General features: G+C 46.7%; 1 protein-coding gene across 4 annotated transcripts in view; it reads right to left on the bottom strand.

Moving 5' to 3' along the window:
• MRAS (muscle RAS oncogene homolog) overlaps positions 1-18,109 on the bottom strand; it is a 38,046-nt gene extending 19,937 nt beyond the window's left edge. For 2 of the 4 annotated variants that reach the window (XM_032114772.1, XM_032114773.1), the window contains exon 1: positions 17,796-18,106. The gene's annotated coding sequence lies outside the window, so the exon portion shown is untranslated. Of the gene's footprint in view, positions 1-16,058; positions 16,217-17,795 lie in introns of all 4 variants that reach the window. The other 2 variants (XM_032114774.1, XM_032114775.1) reach the window with 2 other exon arrangements.
• Positions 18,110-19,155: the final 1,046 nt, after the last annotated feature.

Here is a 19,155-nt window from a genome sequence, read left to right as displayed (position 1 = left end):
AGCCATGCATGTACATAACAAAAACCCTCCAAAAGTCAAGCACTTCAGCCCCTCTACCCCTCCACCTGCCCTGATAACCAAAGCAAGAAGACAACTCATGCCTTGACAAGATTATAACTTAACCAGCTCATGATTCAAACCTTTAAAATAACATCTATCATTTCCTGGAAAAGACTAAACACTCTCAAAGGTGCACAGAGCTACAGGCAAATGCACAACACTTGGGCTGATTTTCATGTGTTTTTGGCAAGAGTACTGACACAGTCCTCAGATGGGAGCAAGAATAAGCGTGTTTGCTGTAGATCTGACTGGGAAAAGTGAAGCACAAGTGTTTTTATCTATTGTCTGAATACAAAGCAGCATGTGGTAATACACTAATAAGCTCTGATGATAATCATCTTACAATTTATATAGTTGTTTATTTTGAAGGAGCCAAGAGAAGGATCCATACCCTACGCTGACAAATGCCGTCAGGGCTCTGGTTTAGTCACTGGAAGGAGGTTGATTTATACAACCATCTTCATATATGCACTGGCAAGACTGGTGGCCTGACAGCACAAGCCAGTAATGCTGAGACAGTCAGAAGTGTGGCTACTTCTGGGGTAGGTAGATGGGAAGAAAAAAGAAACACTGATCCAAAGGTGCCACTGAGGCTGATCTTCCTCAGCAAAAAGTATTTTTTTAGGAGGCAGATTAAACTGCATGAAACCCTATTTACTTGTCCGGACATGGAGGTGGAGTGGAAGGGCTGAGCTATCCCCTTGGAGCAGCCAAGTAACATAAAAACACCAAATTCAGCTTAGTTTGTATGACTGGCCCACAAAATGTAGGTAGTGTACCTAACCCCACCCTCATTACAAAACTTGCCCTGAATGCAGGTGGGTCTGATCTTAGCTTCTGAGCAGAGTTGTGGCCACATATGAAAATGTAAAAATAATAATAAAAAATACAATGGACCCCAGATAGTAGATATTTGATGTGCTGGCGCCCCTTTTCCTGTTTCCAGCTCTGCTGTCCTGTAGGCTGAGATCCCAGGACAAGGCCATTACAGAAGGTCAGCAAGCTCAGAACCAAGCCCTGGATTTGTAGGGGAGGTTAGTGCAATTAAAGACACCGGCTCCCTGACTGAGAAGGCCAGCATGACAGTGATTTACAGTCTCCATGGCAACATGCAACACAAATTGCTTAATTCTGTTATGAAACCTCCAGAAAAAGCTACAGCAGGGCCTATGTGGGAACTACCAAGCTCCCTCCTCCTCTGCTGCAGCTCTCCAAAGCAGACAACTTTAGGGAGCCTATGTCCACATCAGCACTAGGCTGAGCTTTAGCACATACTAATGTATAAGCATGGATGCTGATGATTCCATCAGCCCATGGCCAATGCAATTTTCCTGTCATCAGCTTGTTTTGGTCCGTGGCTCTTCACCCATGGCCTGCCAGAGCTCTGCATAGCTGAGGACACCAATCTCACCCGAGGCTGAGGAAGACAATCAGCCACCGAGGCTGCCAACTACTCCTACGGTTGCAATTAAGAACTCTTCCTCTACCCACATCTCACTCGATTACGCCCTTTTACTCGGCCACTTTGTAAGCATTAGCAGCTCCACACAGTGCCTGCAGGGCTGAAACTCCGCAAAATCTGAACACTTCCCTCTCTGTTCCTCTTGCAGACTGCTGGCTGCAGCCACACAACCACCACGACACACCCAGAGACGCTAGCCAGGTACCAAAATAGTTCAGCCCGATGTGTTATAGGCAATCCCTTGGGCTGGGAACTACTGAGAATCCTTGAAAGACAGGACATGCCCTTTCAGGAGGCTGCTGCTTCCCTTGAGTCATGCTGATCAGGATTGAATGAACTTCAGGAATTTCTCCCTCAAGTAGGCATGACCATGTCCCAAGCCTTCAAGAGCCAAAGGACTCTTTGGTGTATGAAAAACCACTGCCAATTATTACCAAATAATGATTAACTCTTAGCCAAATTTTCTCCAGTCTGTCAGATTTCCTTCCCAGTCAATGCCTCAAAAAGGACAAACTGAACAAAACCTGGACCGTGCTCCAGTCTTCCAGTAGGAAGTCAGCATGGAACAGATCTGTCATGTAGGAAGCCAGAGTCTGATGCCCTTTGTAGTTCTGGCATTACATTTTTCAAAACCCAAGTAAAATTTCAGCTCTCTGAGGTTTTCTAAGAAGGTGGATTCTAACAGGTGCTCTCAACTCCCATCAGCTTCCAGATCTGATGGAGCCCAGCACCTGGTAAGACCTGCATAGGAAATTACAGGCATTTCCTTTTGGAGCAATGATCAAAGCACTATCAGATTACTACTAAAAGGGAGAAAAAAAAACAAGAAAGTCTTAAACCAACTGTCATTTAAAAATAAAATCCTCTACCAAGCAGTAAAGAGCTGCAATTGGCTGGGTTTTGAATGTGGGGGGATGTATCTGTGGGTCCTGGAAGTGGCCTCATCAATTCTCCTCTTGTGCAAGAAGATGCTGTACCCTGAGTGCTGTCTTCCCTGAACTCCTCACTGGTTTCCTGTGCCAGCCAGACCTTTTCTCCCTTTCAACCCAAAATTGCATCACCTCCCCCACTACACAGATGCTGCTCAGATTTACTGTAAGAGAAAGAGAACACACCGGGGGAGTAATGAAGCACTTGAGATTCACACAAAAGGCAGCTAAAGGCAGTAGCTGCCTGATGAACACTTGGTAGTTATTTCAGGAAACACAGAATTATAGCCTGAACAAATAATAATAATAAAAAGCCACGTCACTGGAAATGGCTTAGGTAGTAGGCAGCCCCTCCACCCTCCCCCTCTGCAAATCCCTAAGTGATGTAAGGAGGAGGCCTTGCTGTAGAACTGAGCAGCAGCTTTCCCATGGCCAGGCTGGGTTCAGGGACTCACTTGTTTTTGTTACTGGGAAGCACATGCTTGTTGGTGTCCCAATCTGTATGTAAGTGCAGCACAGCATGAGTCAATCATATTGACAAACGTCGTCCAAAACCAACTCTGCTTCCCTCTCCCAGCTCCTTCTCCACCTCCCACCACAACTCCATTAATCTTCAGCCTGTTTCCCTTGGTGACATAGTGCCCTTTTCAAAATACGTAAGAGGAGTTCTGTCACTCTGACAGGCCAGCAGTCAGGTGCAGAAGCCAGATTTTTTTCATTATTAAAAGCAACAGTTCAGTCAGATTTGGGTCATTCGCAGTTACAGCTCTGCCACTACCAGTTCTGTAGAAGAATCCAGTTATGTGACAAGAAAACAGTTACGCAAGATCCATTCCTGTGTCTCTTAAGAACTCAAATAAAGCTGTATGATTGCCAGTTGAGAGGTATCCACTGGAGGCTGATCCAAGCCTTTTTTCCAAGGTATGAAATGAGAGCATCCTACTCAGTAACTGGCGGCTGGCTCAGCTACTCTTACTTCCATTACTTCTTGTGAATTTAAATCCACCATCCCTTTCTTTACTCATTTATTTCCAAAGCTCTCAGGAGACATCAAGGGATGACAGATTCCTGTATTACTCTTGCAAATTCTTTGCTAGTGAGGCCAGGAATGCCTCTCCTATGTTATCATGGAACCAATGAAGCTGACCTAAACATACTGTAGCAAAAAAGCAGATAGCCAAGATGTTCCCCTGCCCTGCCCAGCCAGAGATAACATAGCAAGAACAAATTTACAGTGGAGGAAGCGGTTTTGAATTCCAATAGCTGCCCTTCCTGCTCACACAATCCCTGGAAATGGGCAGCTTCCCTCCTACACATCCCAGCCTGCTGACACGCCAATAAAAAAGACCCCAAATTCACTGCCCTGGGTGGTTTTGCTGCTCTTAATACTGCTCAGTGAGGTTTCTGAAGCAATAGCCCAGTGCTTCAGCAACGCCCTGTTTGGAGCCCAGATGTTCTGCTGCCTGCATGCAGGCCTGGTACTGGCAATGCAGCCAGATGTGCATGGCACAGCCCTCCCGGCCTCAACCAACATCACCTTAGGCAGGTGGAAGTGGTCCAGGCAACGAATTCCTGTGCTGCAGCATGGAGCTGTGAGGGGATCCCAAGCAGCACCAAGGACTGCCCAGCATGGACCTCCTCACAGCTCCACCCTGCCTTCCCCATATCAGTCCCAAAGCCCCTGCCAAAACAAGGGGTGCATTCCACCCCTCTGTCCAGCTCCTTGATGGCTCATTGCCCTGCAGCCTTATGGGCACCATGCTGTCCACGCATGGCTGAGCCAAGGCGCAGACTTCATGGCACTTATGGATGCTTTGGAGATGATTAATGGATAGAAAGGGTACAGGGCCATCTCATTCCAGTCACCCTCCTGCAAATTAATCAATGTGTTTGGCTACAAGTTTGTCTTCCAGTCAGGCTCAATTTGGTATTTAATGCTTTTTACATCTCCAGTGTTGCTACAGGATGTCTTTCAGGATGTAAATGGCTTTTTAAAGACTCCCTTTCCTCCTGGCAAACACACTTTGCATCTCTTAGACAGCTGCAAAGAGCTGAAGGCTGTGAATTTCCCTGGTAATAGCATTTCCACTAGGGGATGGGTGAATCCTATCAAGTCCGAGAGACAGATGAAGGAAGGTGGGGAGAGTGGGGATCTCCAAGCTATTTCCAAAATCTGTCCTCTACCTGCAAATCTTTCCCAAAACTTGACTCATGTCTATGTCCTTCCTAGGCAAAAAGACTATTGTTGTACATATCCTATGGAAAAACAGACACACTGGCTGTTCATCATGCATCACAGTGTTCCCTGACATTATCTGCGACAGGGCAGCACTAATGTTTCTGCAATACTTCTACACCCCAAGGCACAGGTCAGGCTTGTAGGGCTCTCTATAGATTTTCCCAGGGTCTTGGATCAAGGACAGTCCTCCTGGTTCCCCAAAACACACTTAATACTCACTTGCAGGTACAGAGGAACAGAGAGTATGCTGGTCTGTAATGCTGGAGCTTTAGTAGAGCTTCACCAGCATGGACTTCAGAAGATGAAGGAACAGCTATCTCCCAAATTTACCCAAATAGGCACTTGGCCTATTTTACTCAGAATTTAATGGCGCTAAATCCCAGAACTGCGTGGAAGGCTATTCCAGGCATTTCCCAGGTCCATGCCATTACTCTGTCACTTGGAAGACTCCAAGATCTCATCACTGGGCCCGGACCCATAACAGTAATTTTTTCCAGGCTCGTTACAGTGTCTGCCAAGAGCATAAGCCTCCTATTTACGTACAGCATGCTGGGGAGGTGACTCCATACTTGGCAAATCCAACTGCTTGTCTCAAAGAGGAGGGTGGGCAGAACTCAGGGCTGGGTACAGGGATGAGGAGTGGGATGAGGGGTGGATGCACAGCCCCCTCCTCTGCCTCACACGTGGTGATGCAGGGTTTTGCAAAGCCACAGCATTCCATTGAACCTGCCTGAGGACAGGGTGCATGTACACTGCCAGCATCCCAGCCATGTGCCAGGCCAGCCCTGATGCCTCTTCCTAGCCCCTCTCTTTGGCAAACCCCTTGGCTGTCAGCTCTTTCCCTGCTATTCTCCTTCCACTCTGTGCCAGCCGGGACAAGCCATCCTGGTGGCAAACACACACCTCAACATTCAAACCAGTGGGCAAGTGGCCAAACTACCCCTGAGGAACAGAGTTTACCCTTGCAAGACAAGTCCACTCCTATCAAGTGCATTCACCCTGCCAGCACTGGAGAGAAGCCTCCCATGAGAATACCTCCTCAGAAGAGAGGTACCAGTGTCCCAGCTGGTGCTGCTCGGTACCTGCACTTTGTTGTTGAATGCCCAAGCTACGTCTCAGGTGTCATGAGTGGATGAATCCATAGAGCAGCAGCTGAAAATCAACACATCTTTGAAAGCACCCTGACTTTAGGGTCAGCCAGCTGACCCGACTTTAGACCCCTGTGGCCACCCCTCACCCCCCAGTTTCAGCAGAGATATGCATTAGGATACCCTAAGTCTGGCTCCTTCTACACTCAGCCTAAATTCTCTGCCTTGACTCCTAAGTCATTCAACTTGCAGCTGCGTGGGAGGGTGTATATGTACATTCATTAACACTTCCATTATGTCCCGTGGTTTGGCAGGTGGTGCTGCATTATGGATTTAAACAGTGCCAGCAAGCGAATCTACAGCACTTCGCTGGATTAGCATGCTATGGGAAATCATACCTCAAAAGTGTTTTGCGTTCTCGTGAAGCAGCTCCGATGAACAAGGCAACAGCAGGGCTCCAACCACCACTACACTGTGCAATCACAGGAGAAATTCACCCACAACTTCAGGGAAAGATAAACCCCCTCAAAACTTGATTACCATTTGGTGCAGGAAAAAAACCCAAGAAAAAGAAAAGAAAAAAGCAACAGCAGATTCTCTTGCCAGTTAAAGGAAAAGAGAGAGGCACACCCACTACTGCCACAAAGCATCTTTTCACACACACTAAACAATAACACCTGCTTTTGCCCTAGAAACTGTTTTCACATGGGAGAAACACACCACACCCTGTTATACTCATTTCAGAAGTCAGCTTTCAAGGTACGCAGCCTCGCAGCACCCTACGCCCAATGTGATGCCTCCTTCTGTCTTATCATCAGGCTGACACTGACAGATTTGCAGAAATTGCACAGTCAGATTCCCTGAGAGGATGCTGTCCCAGAGGGATGAGAAGATGTGCTGGGCTACAGAGCAATACAGACAGTGAACACACCACTGAGTCTTGGAAAAGAGGCAGGTAAGGACCTTTGATGGGACAAGAGGCTAAAGCATCAGTTAAACACCGGTATCACCACACTGCTCGTCATTTTCTGGGGCTGGACCACACTCACCTTTCCTTAACTGTGAGTGGTACTACAGTGCCACTGTACACCGCAGTTGTACCTGCAGTGCTACAGAGCTCCTACAAGGGTACAGCACTTGTGCTTTACCTGAGCAGTAGGAAAGGTCACTTCACAGGTAAGACCCTGCATGAACCAAATGAAGCAAAGTAACTGGACAAAGTTTCTGAGTCTAGACTATTAAGGTAAATCAAGAGCTACCTTCAAAGATGAACCCCTGGTCCTTGATTAGCTCTTCCAGATCATCGCTTTGGTTCAATTGCTCTGCTGTCCTTCTGTCAGAACATGTTTCCTTGCTCAGGTTCTTCTGAGTTTCAATCTCCTACAGACCTTGGCTGAGAAGTTCCAAAGAAATGTTTAGGTTCTGCCATAAAATGGATTTTTACCTTCCATCTACCACACAGCTCTGAAGTACAGTTACCTTGCTGCAAAGTTGTAACCAAGTCAAGATACCAAAATCCCAAAAACAGTGGGATGTAGCATTATGTTGCTCTAGCCTTAGGGTAGATCTCATATGCCATTCTTATGCCTGCACAGTGCCATTATTTTTAAACACCGAGCAAAGGGATTATGGATTAGCCTTAATCTTGGCAATTCAGGTAAATCTCTCATTTGCATCATATTTTACATACCAGACTCACAGAAACAGCAAAAAATTTGTATTTGACCTTTCTTTGTACTGCAGAGTTCTCTGCAAGGGACATAGACCCTTACATGGAGTTGCTCTCTTATGCTTCAGCACCTTCAATGACACTTCAGACATAAAAGTTTAAAAAAACACAACTATAGATATTGTTTTTTTATATCAACCCAGTGAGTTATAATACAACATGATATGATTTAACCTGATGGCATCTTGATACATCTCTGCATATAAAAATATCTCTATTAAAAGCACAGATACAAACAACATGGAGGACAGCCACTTGAAAAAAAATAAAATAAATAAAGCCTCAAAGCATTAAGGCCTGGTAAGGGACAAGACTACTTTCATCCTGCCACAGCATATTTCAATTTAACCACTGCATCTCTCAGCACTTTTGGTTCATATTCTTTTACCACACAGAGACACAAGTTTGGTATACGCCCAGCCTTAGGAAGGGGAAATGGTATTTTGGGTCACCAGTTCCACCCACGGTGTCCACCCACCCCTCCACTCAACAAGGCTTTTGAAGTGCACCAGCCCCAAACAGGAGCCAGCATACATTAGTCTGGGGTCAGGAGGGCTTGGAGATTTTGTCAGCAAGTCCCTCGCCTCCCGCTGCCCACGAGGACACCCTGCCCAGGGCTGCTGGCACATCTGCCCCAACCATGGACACTAGCAGGCATTTCCTCAGCCCTTCTGTCATTGCCTTGAAGGTGGCAAATCTCCAACCACAGCCCAAGTTCTGCAGTTCTTCACTGCTCTGGCTGAGACAACTCTTCTTTGTCCCTGCCTACTTCTCAGCTATGCTAGTCCACCTTCATGAGGCTTCCCAAACCCACATGAACTGCAGATACTCTTACTTTGCTCTATTCTCTTTTACCCCAAACCAGAGAACTGCTCCCCATGTTTTGTGCAGCAGAAAGATTTATTCTTATGCTGCACAAAATCAAGCAGATGCTTCGAGGCAGGATATGCCTGAAAACATAATTTTTCTGCTTTGCTTCGATAGCCTAGCATTTATTTCCATATTCTTGTGGGGTTGGTATGTAAACAACAGAGAGTAACTTGCTGTGCTCAGGAGACCTTAAAATAAGAGTCCTATTTCTCTGTCCTCCTGGATACAGTAAGTCATCCTCCTGAGGTTCAAAGAGTTTCTGGAACTCATAATTTGAAAACCCATGGAATAAAAACAGGGTTGCTGGAGATCTTTACCAACAGAAAAGTAGATTGAAACTGTTCTGTTATTTAATAATTCAAATCCCAGATGCCTAATTAAACAGGCTTGCTACATTGCAAAAAGAATAAGGAATTATATATTCTCTTAGCTAACTTTGCTGATTAACATTAAAGCCTTTTCATGCTCCACAGGCGTTCCGTCCAAGTCAAACTTTTGACGACTTGAAACTTAATACTCCACAAGTAAATCTCATGTAACAAAACCCTTGCTGCTCACAGGACTAGGGTGATGCAGCAGCTTGTCAGCATCTTTGTGCTTCATGGAGCTATTCTGCAGGATGCACAGAGGAAGTGATGCCCAGCAGAGCATTTTAACAGAGCATTCAGTATCTCTTCAGACCTGCCCAAACCTCAGGAAAAGCAAATGGTCTGCACAGTTCCTCATGCCTGACATATTCCCTGTTTGCAGATTAGATCTGAAAGCATCCACAGCCTGTGGAGGAAATAGAAGTCTCTCTCAAAGCACTCTGCCCTTGAGCTACAGAATATTTTCTTAGGGAAGTGCTGCAAGTACTCATTCAAGTCCACCTCATCGCTACAGCTCATCACAACCTTTGGACTTTCTAATTCGGAGCTACGATCCTTCCCCAGCTACCACCAAGGTCTCTTCAGGTAGCAATGAAGCACAGAGTGGGCTCAGGCAATACTTGCCTTGTTCTCCAAGGGCAGCTGTGTCAGATGCAGGCAGGTACCTTAACAGCAAGATCATGCACTATTCTGAGAGCTACAATGGTAGTGTCTGACCTTGCACTGTTGCACAAAAACAATTCACAGCAGCTGAGGGTTTTTCCAGAGCACTGGGGCATGTCTCCTCCTGTTCCAAGGTTAGTTAGGGATTCTTGTCCCCACAAAACACCAGCAGCCACCAAACCAGTCTCAGTCTGCAACTGCAGCTCAGCAGCAAGCACTGCTGAGCCAAAGGGATTCCTTCAGTGATCTCCTCCCTCCCAGCTCATCACCCCACAGCACCAGCTCTGTGAATGCCCCTCATGCCTCTTTCTGGGATTGAGTGCTTGGTACTGAATAACCTCTTTCAAAGAGTCCTTGCTTTATAGATAGATGTTCCCCACCCAGCAAGTGTTGCACTTAGGCTGGTGACACCAATACTTCCACAGCAAGTATTACACAAGACATCAGCTACATATTTTCTGAAGATCACAATCTCTACTAAACTGCCAGCTGTCTATGCAGACCACTCAAGAGCTATCTGGGTATGCTAAGTACAGATGACAGACCTGATAACAGTGTCTGGATGTGTCCAAGAGATTAAATTCCATCTGCATCCTGTTACTTTTGTCATTTCGTACCCCTTCAGAGTCTGCGTTTCAACAACCAACTGGTAAAGAGCTTGTACCACAGGATGACAGATTTAAGAAAAAGGTCCTTTAAATGCGTTTTTGGAGTCACCAGGTACTTGAAGACATGCTACAGTGGGTGTTTTAGTAGTTCTTTAAGTGGGAAGGCCAGTTCAAGATAAAAGTGGATGTGATTCTCACTACACTGATGTCGATCAACATTCTTTTAATTTTGGTTGGGTGGGTCTTTGTTCCAGCTATTGCCCATCAGACTCACCATGAGGCTTAGCGCTTCTAGCAACGCAAGGAGCAGATTCCTACTCAAAAGCTTTTCAAACTCTTATATTTGCAAGATGAGCAACTATTTGTTTCCATAAACCAGAGCATGACTTGCACTGGAAAACAGAACAGGCTGCAATAGTGTACCATTCAAAACTATATCAAAGGAAGCTTAAACACATTAATTTTTATACTGATATGACCAATTCTTAAAAAGAAACCCCAAAACAAATCACAAGAAAACAAAATTAAAAAGTCCAATAAAGCTGGAGATTTCACTTTAATTATTATTTTCTGCACACTTCAAAAACTCCTCCTTTCAATAAGTGGATAAAACAGAGGAACTGCAGAGCCTCTTGCTATTGCCAAATTTGCATTTTTCAGACACATGGTGCTGTCAGGGTTTGTTCACAGAGTCCATCTCCATTGTTGGCTCACCCAGCAGTGAAATCCTAATCCCAGTCCTTCCTATAGCTGTGACAAGAACTGAGACATGCTGGCAAGCAGACACTTGGAAAGCCGAATTCACTGGCACTCTCAATTAGATCGCAATTTCATTAAAGAACTTCTAAATAAAACAAACTCCAACATTTGCACTTCATAATTAAGTGGAAGCCAACTGAATTAGTGTCAAGACATGCCATAAGTGAAAGTATCCGAACCCTGGCATCCCTGTGTCCCCCTGCAGCTCTGAAAGGAAAGCTCCAGCTCCAGCAGCAGACCCTGACATTATGTCTCCTTGGGACTGCAGCTTCTGTGGAGGAGCAGGAAAAGCTGAGACATGCCAGGCTCTCCCTGCTCCCACTCAGGGTGCAGGTACCCATTCCTATGGTGCTGCAGGCATGGCCTGGGAGGCACAGCAACATCCCTGCCCTGGCAGTGACCCAGGAGTGACTTTCCAGTGGCAGAGCAATAACCTCTGGGAGCAAGTCAAGCTCCTGCCCAAGCCCAGGGAAGTCAGCAGCACTGAATGCTCCTGGGTTTCCCAAGAGGAATATTTCACTGTAACCCACACACAGTACATAACATGGGCCCAGAGCGAGGCACAGCATGACTTACAGCTGACTTCAGCAGGCTTTAGTTTGATCCGTAAATCCTCTAGACACTTCACAGGAATGTTGCTCAACTCCCGCTGCCTTCAGCCTCACAAGAGGTAGACATAAATACTTAGCATTAGCATAGCTCCCCATGACTCATTTTTTCTCCTTTTTAAATATAGCATCCTATAAACGTGGATACATTCTGAGCAATAAAACTCACTTTGTTACTGTTCATCATGCAACCATAACAAAAAATTCCTCCTGCCAGCTTTGGACAGCTTCCTCCACCAAACTCAAAACACTGGTGACCCCTGATCACAAGGCTGAGATGGAGTAGTGGAGGCTCTGCTCCATCAGGGAACCCAGGCAGCACAGGAACACAGCACTATGGCAGCAGATGTGGAGCTGGGCAGAAAGCTCCATCATCAATCCAGCCACTCATATCAACTTTATTAAGAAGAGCAGAGCTGGCTCTCTGTACAGGAAGAGCAGGGGTTTGCCCAGAGGAACAGTTTCAGTAGCTGAGAAGCAGCCTGTGCCAGCCTTGGGCAAGCCACTCACTGAAAAAATGGTGGTGGAGGCATCTCTAGCTGGTGGATGCTCCCCATTCTTCATTTTCCCCCAGACATACATCACCTCCCTCCCTCCATTACCAGGCTTGAGCTTTCTTCCTTAGAAAAACCAAACCCACATTGTCTAGCCAAGCAAATGTCACAAGCTGCTTCAGAAGCGCTGAGGAAGAACCAGATGGGAAAAGCATGAACCAGAGCTTGTTGGTTTTCATGGGAATTACCCAGTTTCAGAACCCTCCTGTCTGTCCTGCTGCAGACTTTCTTGTGTGATCAATCCTCCATGCTGTGTTTAGCTTTACTGAATACTTCAGTTCCCTAGCTGTACAAGTGAGATAAATAGCAGGTCCCTATCTCACAGGTATGGTGCAAAATAAATAGATTTTGCATTACAAGTGTTACAGGAATGCTTTAAAAATTGCACAGATATCAAGACTAATCCACCACTGCTCAAAAAGAACCCTAGGACTGATAGCAAATTAAAATCTTACCTACACAAACATTAGAGTATGCAAGACTGTTTTCTTAGTCTATCTGTTCCTTCTGATAACCATGTTTGCCCCGGTGACTTGAACTGTTCCAGCCACAAGTTGTTTGAATTCAGTGCACCAAATCCTGTCCGGAGAAATATATGCTTTGCTCTGTCTACAACAACAGCTGAGACATCAGTCATCCTCTCAGCTGTCCTAAAGACAAAGCTAAAAATGCATGCTCATATCCATCCTGCTGTCAGGTGACTGAAAAGTACATTTTTACCTCTTGGACCTCTCTAGTAAGATTACCCATGAGAATTTATTTACCACAGTATTTTTCTAATTGTTTCTCCAACATTCTTATTTAATATCTGAAATGAGTGGAGTAGCAGAGCTGCCACTCTCATCCTAGAAACTGGCATTTTAAAGACAAGATAAACAGAAGCCCTTGCTTAAAACTTCCAGCTTAAAAAATAAATTAAAAAAAATAGGAATTTTAATAGCTTAAAAATTTAATAGCTTAAAAAGTTAATTCCTATTTAAAATAATGACTAAGAGTCTGAGGAATCTAACTCCCAAAGTCACACAGGTAGTTTTAAATATGTTACCCTTTCAGAGTAATTATGCCATCACAGTTCCAGTCAAAAGCTGATGAGCGTTACTAATATATGCTGATGAGAGAACCTGAACATGAAAGACCTTCTTGATTTATTTACACTCCAGTAAATCACAAAGCACACCAAGACTTATTTTCACATATAAGTGTAACAGACCTGACCACAGGGGATATTTAAGGAGGTTAACCCACAGCCCAGGGAGTAGGTTTACTGTAAACTGGCTGCAGACTGATGCAGTTGTACTTGTTTTCACTGGAGATTATGGAAACTTGGAACAGCTGTTTGGACTTCAGTGGACTAGCACCAGTCACTACATAAACCAGTGGCTTGGCCCATTACCTGAATCATTACAAGTCACCATTCAGATGCAAAATAGTCCCCAGAAAGTCCTCAGTGACATTCATCTCTAGACCAAGAACTAGGCAGATGCAGTCAACAGCTGGGATGAAGAAAGAATAAACCATTTTTACCACCCTGCATAAAGTTCTCTTTGGACAACATTCTTTCCAGAAGCAGACCTTCTCAAAGAGAAGGCAAGGCAGGCATTATGTTATTTGGGAGAAGGTGAAGGAGTGCCTGGAACTTTTTAATCTGCTCTTTAGTAGAAGAAGAAAGTAAAAGAAAGTAGTTAAAGATTTTAGTCTTGAGCCTATCAGTGTCAAACTAATTCTGAGTCAAACAAAATTTAGCCAAAAATTAATAAATAACTGTACAAGCACTGAGCATTTCTGCTGGTCAGTTCTGGCCAGAAGAGAAGCAGCAGGAAGGGGAATCCCATCCAAGAGTGTCTCAGCTACTTAGATGCCTTCTGAAGTATCTCAGCTATATTTATGGTCCCAACACACCCCACAAAGAAGTAATATCCACTACCCCATTTTAGAAAGAACAAAAGTGGACTCAGTGAGAGGCAGATTCATCAGTACCTGCAAGAGTTGCTGACCTCAGTCTACCCACCTTTGGCCAGTCTGTGAGAGAGAAAGTACTTGGGGGCATGTTTCCCATCCCTTCACCTAGCTCCAACAATTGGGCTGGTCTCTCAGATGAAACTTATCTGCCTGTGAAACACTGAGCACCACTCACTGAAAAAGCAGTGTCTGAAAGAGCAAAATTGCAGGAGAGTCAGTAATGAGTACCATAAATACTACCAGTAGAGTAAACTACTTAAAAATACTGTTAACCTCCCCCAACCCTGTCCTGAGCCCTTCCCTCAATCATTATTTCAGGAGACATATTTTTATACAATTATTTCATTATCTAATGGCAAGCTGGCTGCCTGTTCTATCTCTATGCAAGATTTCCATATATATTACTCCTCTGCCGACATTTTCTTACACATACACGTGCATGTATCAGCAACTGCTCCACTACATTCTCAAACAGAGAATAAAAGAGTCATAAATCTCAAAAAAATGAGTATGCCAAAAATTTCAGTATCTGAAGTTACAGCTGTTCATTTCTCCTCTCTGTTCAGAAAGAGCCAGTCATGGCTTACTGCAGATGTCATTGAAGTAGATGGAGTTGCTCTAGATGTACTTAGGATACAAACACTCAGGATGTGACCCACTGGAGTGCTGAAACTTTGTTTCCCCATGGAGAAAAACACACCCAGTGACATTCAAGTAGAACAGGAAGGTTATTCTTCCCTCCCCAATGAGTATTTTCTCTCAAGCACCCCTGTAAGCAACAACAGGAGAAAGAAGCAACAACTCCACCAAGGAGTGGGCTAATGTTCCTCCCATCTGCCAGTCCCACGCTCTTTCTGTTTTCACTTGGACCAAATCCTTCCAACCCCTTCTGCTTTGTACTTCATTAAACTTGGGTGCTTCACACAACAAAAATAGTGAAAGGTCACTTTCAAGGCACATTTCCATATCTTTTAGCACCACATCTCTTCCTCAGCCCTACCTTGGAAGCCTGAAAATGAATTCCTTATTTTTCATAGCGAATCTGTCCCCTGAACCCTGATCTACTTATTTATGACAGTAAAAGCCTATGCAAACACCACCACGCAAAAACACTCCCCTCTTCATTCCTGTGGATTCATGTTAATATTCTCCACCTCTAGAGCCCGAAGTACTCCCTGCATTGAGAGCTGCACATTCCCATGCTGAGGCACAATCCCTCCTAACTCCACCTGTGCAGGTAAGAGGGATGAGCAGTCATGGAGAAGTTACAATGCTGAGGCAAAAGCAGCTCCACAAAGTGTAGGGGCACTGCTCCGCACTAGAGGCCCTGCATGGCTCCAAAAGCTGAGCAAGTCTGAAGGAAGGAGCCACCAGAAGTGACAGCATGGCTGAAGCAGTGACAAACAAATAAATCAGGCAAAACCAAATTATTAAGAGTGGCCAAGCTGAAGTCTGGAGCCTAAAACTTTTACAGGGCACACTGATTCATCCTAAAGACCTGACTCACCTGGAGCCAGCAGGTCAGTAGGATTGCCAGACTTGGCAGCTGTGGGTAGAGGTTCTTGGCTTGAGCCCAACCACAAAAAATAATTCACACCAAAGGAAAGATGACAAAACTGAAAGGGCAGAAACGAATGAAGCTGAACAGTTTTCCTCAAGGAGCCCTCCACAATTAAGAGAGGGAAGTAGAGTTTCTGCCCCAGTATTGTCAGCCCTGAAACACCACTAGGAGCACATGGTGCAGCTAATGGGCCGTGGAGGTCTTGGGTACAGAATGCTGCAGTTAAAGAAGAGTCCTAAGAAATCACAGCACAATGTCAACAATAATGAAGCATCACATCCATTTTTCCTATATGCACCTGCCTTACACTGCCCTTGCCAATGACAACACCACCTCATGTACAGGACTCCTCCTCCTTCCAGTCCCCAAATGCCATGTCTCCACCAGTGCCAAAAAACATGTGTGGGGAGAAGGAAGAAAGTCCTCTCTAACCACATTCTGACACAATGTTATTCCTCCTCAGTGTTAGCCTCAGTCCCAGTTTAAGATAAAACCATCCAGCGCAACACATACCAAAACTCCCCCCATGAAGAAGGCAAGTTTAGTTTCTGCAATTCTTAGTTCCTCTGCAAAAAAAATTTGAGCTTGTGAAAATACCCACCAAAAACTTCAATAAATACAGCTGCTTCTCACATCATTTCTGAAAAGAGGTGCTGGGCCAGCACTGGCCCTAGTGCAGCTGCTCTAGTTCAGGAGTGATGCTGGTGGGGTGTTTGGCCCTCTGCAGTCTGGGCTATCCACTATCATATTGGATATCTCCTGGAACAGAGGAGCAAAATCAAAGAAAGACAAATTGATGCAGAACTATAATATGAAGCTATTCATACCTATTTTCTAGATACACTATTATTTTTAAGGAGATGCTGTCAGCTTTGTATTTTCAGACTCAAGTATCTAGAAGGAAAGCCTACCTCTCTTAGGCAGTCCAAAGCTCTATTACAGAGAGGTGTTTTTCTTTAAAGCTACTACTTCATAATTTCCTTGCCACACCCCTTGTTCTTTTTCTTATCTTTCTCCTAACCTTTCTTAAATTAATAGACCCCGTTCTTGCAAATCTGTTTTTACAGCTTCAAAGCAAGAGACAAGTACCTTTCATAAAGAAAAATGACAGTTTTAGGCCTTTGAAATGCATCTCTCTTGTGCAGAAAGAGCCTGAGCTAACCAGATAATTTCAGAGTGAAAATTCAGAAAGCACATCTATAGCTGGTACGACTATAAAGTTGATTCGCTTTTCTTAATATCAACTCTTGTATGAACAACAGTTTCCAGGTAAGATGTACATAAACATTTCCAGCCAATAGCATCCCTTTAAGCCTGCCAGCAAAATCCAGGCTTAGATGATTTAGGCTACCTGAGGAGTCGGTGGTTTAGATTTTTGTATTTCCTTGACATTACTCAAGAACAGTGCCAGCTGACAGTGCTGAAGGGCTACAGCCCCCTGTGCTGGGAAAAAGCCTCACTCTGGGGTCAGGACTCCCCTGAGCGCTTTGCTCTTCTAAGAAAAGCCCTATCTCCAGTCCAGCCTGCCGGTGGGAAGTCCCAATTTGTTTCACGACGTGATCAGCTCGACAGGGAGGGTCACTGGAGCAGAGGAGTGAAGGATGCTTGCGACTGATCCACCCGAAGTCTAACACTTAACTTGCTCCTCAGCTTACAGTCAGCGTGGCTTTATCTTAGTTTCTCCGTCTAGGAAGCAGGGCTTTATATGCTGTTTCTAGGGCTCTTGAGCCATTGATTAAAAAAAACAAGCAAACAGAAAACCTACAAGTTTTCTTTCTAATACCCAGCAATCCCAATCACAAGATCTGAGAAATCATTGTCCTATCTGCGGTTCAGTTTGTTTTCTTGAAGCAGAGAGTAAAAAAGCAAAGTAAAAGTAAAGTAAAGCTAGAAAAAAACCTCCCAGACCCGTACCTCCTCCTCTCCCTGTTTCTTCGTAATTGAAGATAGCATCACTATCCTTATAAAAGTTATGGAAGCTTATAGAAAGTACTCAGTGATCCAAGAGCAATTTTAATGCAAGATAAGAAACCTCGCCATACCCAGATCACATCAGAATACACCCGCGGTAGGAAAGTAAAACATTATCGTGGCTCTGAATCTGTGGCGGGGGCGTGTAACCCCTGACACCAGAAAAAACCAACAAGCCCTCAACTTACAAAAATCTTCCATTACAACGCGTAACTCAGAGCGACCCCTCTCCTCAGCGCACACCCAGGAGAAGACACGGACCGCACGCCGTTCCGACCATTGCGCCATACATTCCCTTTTCCCGGCGCTCAGCGGGGCAGGGACCCCGCGACCCCCGCAGCCCACCCGCCGCACGGAGCCCCCGTACCGTCCGTCCCGCGCCCGGCGCCCGGCGCTGCTGCGAGCGGCGGCTCCGCGGCGACAGCCCTTTCTTCCCAACACCGAGCTGCGGCCAGGGAAAGCGGCGGTGCCCGGGGTGCGCTGCTCCCGACGGGGGGGCTCATGCCAGCGTGCGGCGCCGCATTTCAGCAGGAATCGCTGTGGGGAGAAGGAAGAAGCAGAGGGTGAAGCTCCGCCGCCGTTACCGCCGGGTGTCACGGCAGTCCCGCCCCTCTCGCAGGCTTGTCACGCGTGGAGCGCCGAAAGTGCGCGGCGCTGTCCCGCGCCCCGCGGGGGACGGGCAGAGCAAACCTAGGTTATTGTTTGTTTGGCCGTACCCCCCCCGCCCCGCTCACAGAGCGGAGCGGCACCGCTCCGAGCCCGCTCCCCGCCCGCTCACCCGGGCTGCGGGGCCGCGCCCTCAGCGCCCGCCCAGAGGCGCCCGCGGCCGGGCAGCGCCGGCGGCCCCCGCACGCTCTCGCCCCGGCGGCCGCGGCAGCGCAGCCCGCGCCCGGCCATCCCTTATATCGCCGCGGCGGCTGCTATAAATAGCCCGGCCCCGCCGCCGGGGGCCGGGCCGGGCGCCGCCGGAGGGGGATTCGCGGCGGTGCGGGGACCCGCCGTCACCTGCGGCCCGGCCGCGTGTGGCACTTGGGACGCGCGTGGGTGCCGCTGTCCGGCGGGCGCGGCGGCGGCGCGGCTCCCGGGGGTCCGGGCCCGCCGACCCCCGGCGCGGCAATGGGCCCGTCCGCCGCCGCCGCGCGTTAAGGTGGAGCGGGGCGGCAGCGGCGGCACCTTAAACCGCTCGGGCCGGCTCTCCCCGCCCGGCACCCCGGGCCCCACGGGGCTGTGGCTGAAGGGGAGCGGACCGACCCTCCGGGCCGCGGGGTTTGTGCAGCCGCCAGCAAACGAGGAGGAGGAGGAGAGTAAGCAGCAGTTTTTTTGTCTGATGTACGGGGCAGCAGCCGGAGGGCGCAGACTGGTACAAGCGCCGTTCAGGCCACATGAGCACGGCACACACCGAACCTTGGGAACTGGCTACTGTGCATACACAACTCCCCTTCTCCCCCTCCCCCATATATATACATATTCATACTTAATACGAAGAAGCCTCATCGACTTTTATCCCAATAACAGAATTCATGTTTAATACCAGAGCTAATCCTATATAGCACTTGGGGAACACATGGGCAGTGTTACTTTTCTTACCTCTCATTTGTGCCCTTGGCTGACAATGGGAGACAGAACTAAAGCAGTGCTTCCCATGTCACCCACAGGCTCCTTTGCCACATTACACCTTGCACCTAACACCAGCAAAAGCTCTGCTCCCGCACCTACACACACTTACT

This window comes from Corvus moneduloides, chromosome 7, assembly GCF_009650955.1.
Source record: "Corvus moneduloides isolate bCorMon1 chromosome 7, bCorMon1.pri, whole genome shotgun sequence".
Taxonomy (NCBI): Eukaryota; Metazoa; Chordata; class Aves; order Passeriformes; family Corvidae; genus Corvus; species Corvus moneduloides.
The sequence above is the reverse complement of the archived record's forward strand: the minus strand, read 5'-3'. Positions and strand labels throughout refer to the sequence as shown.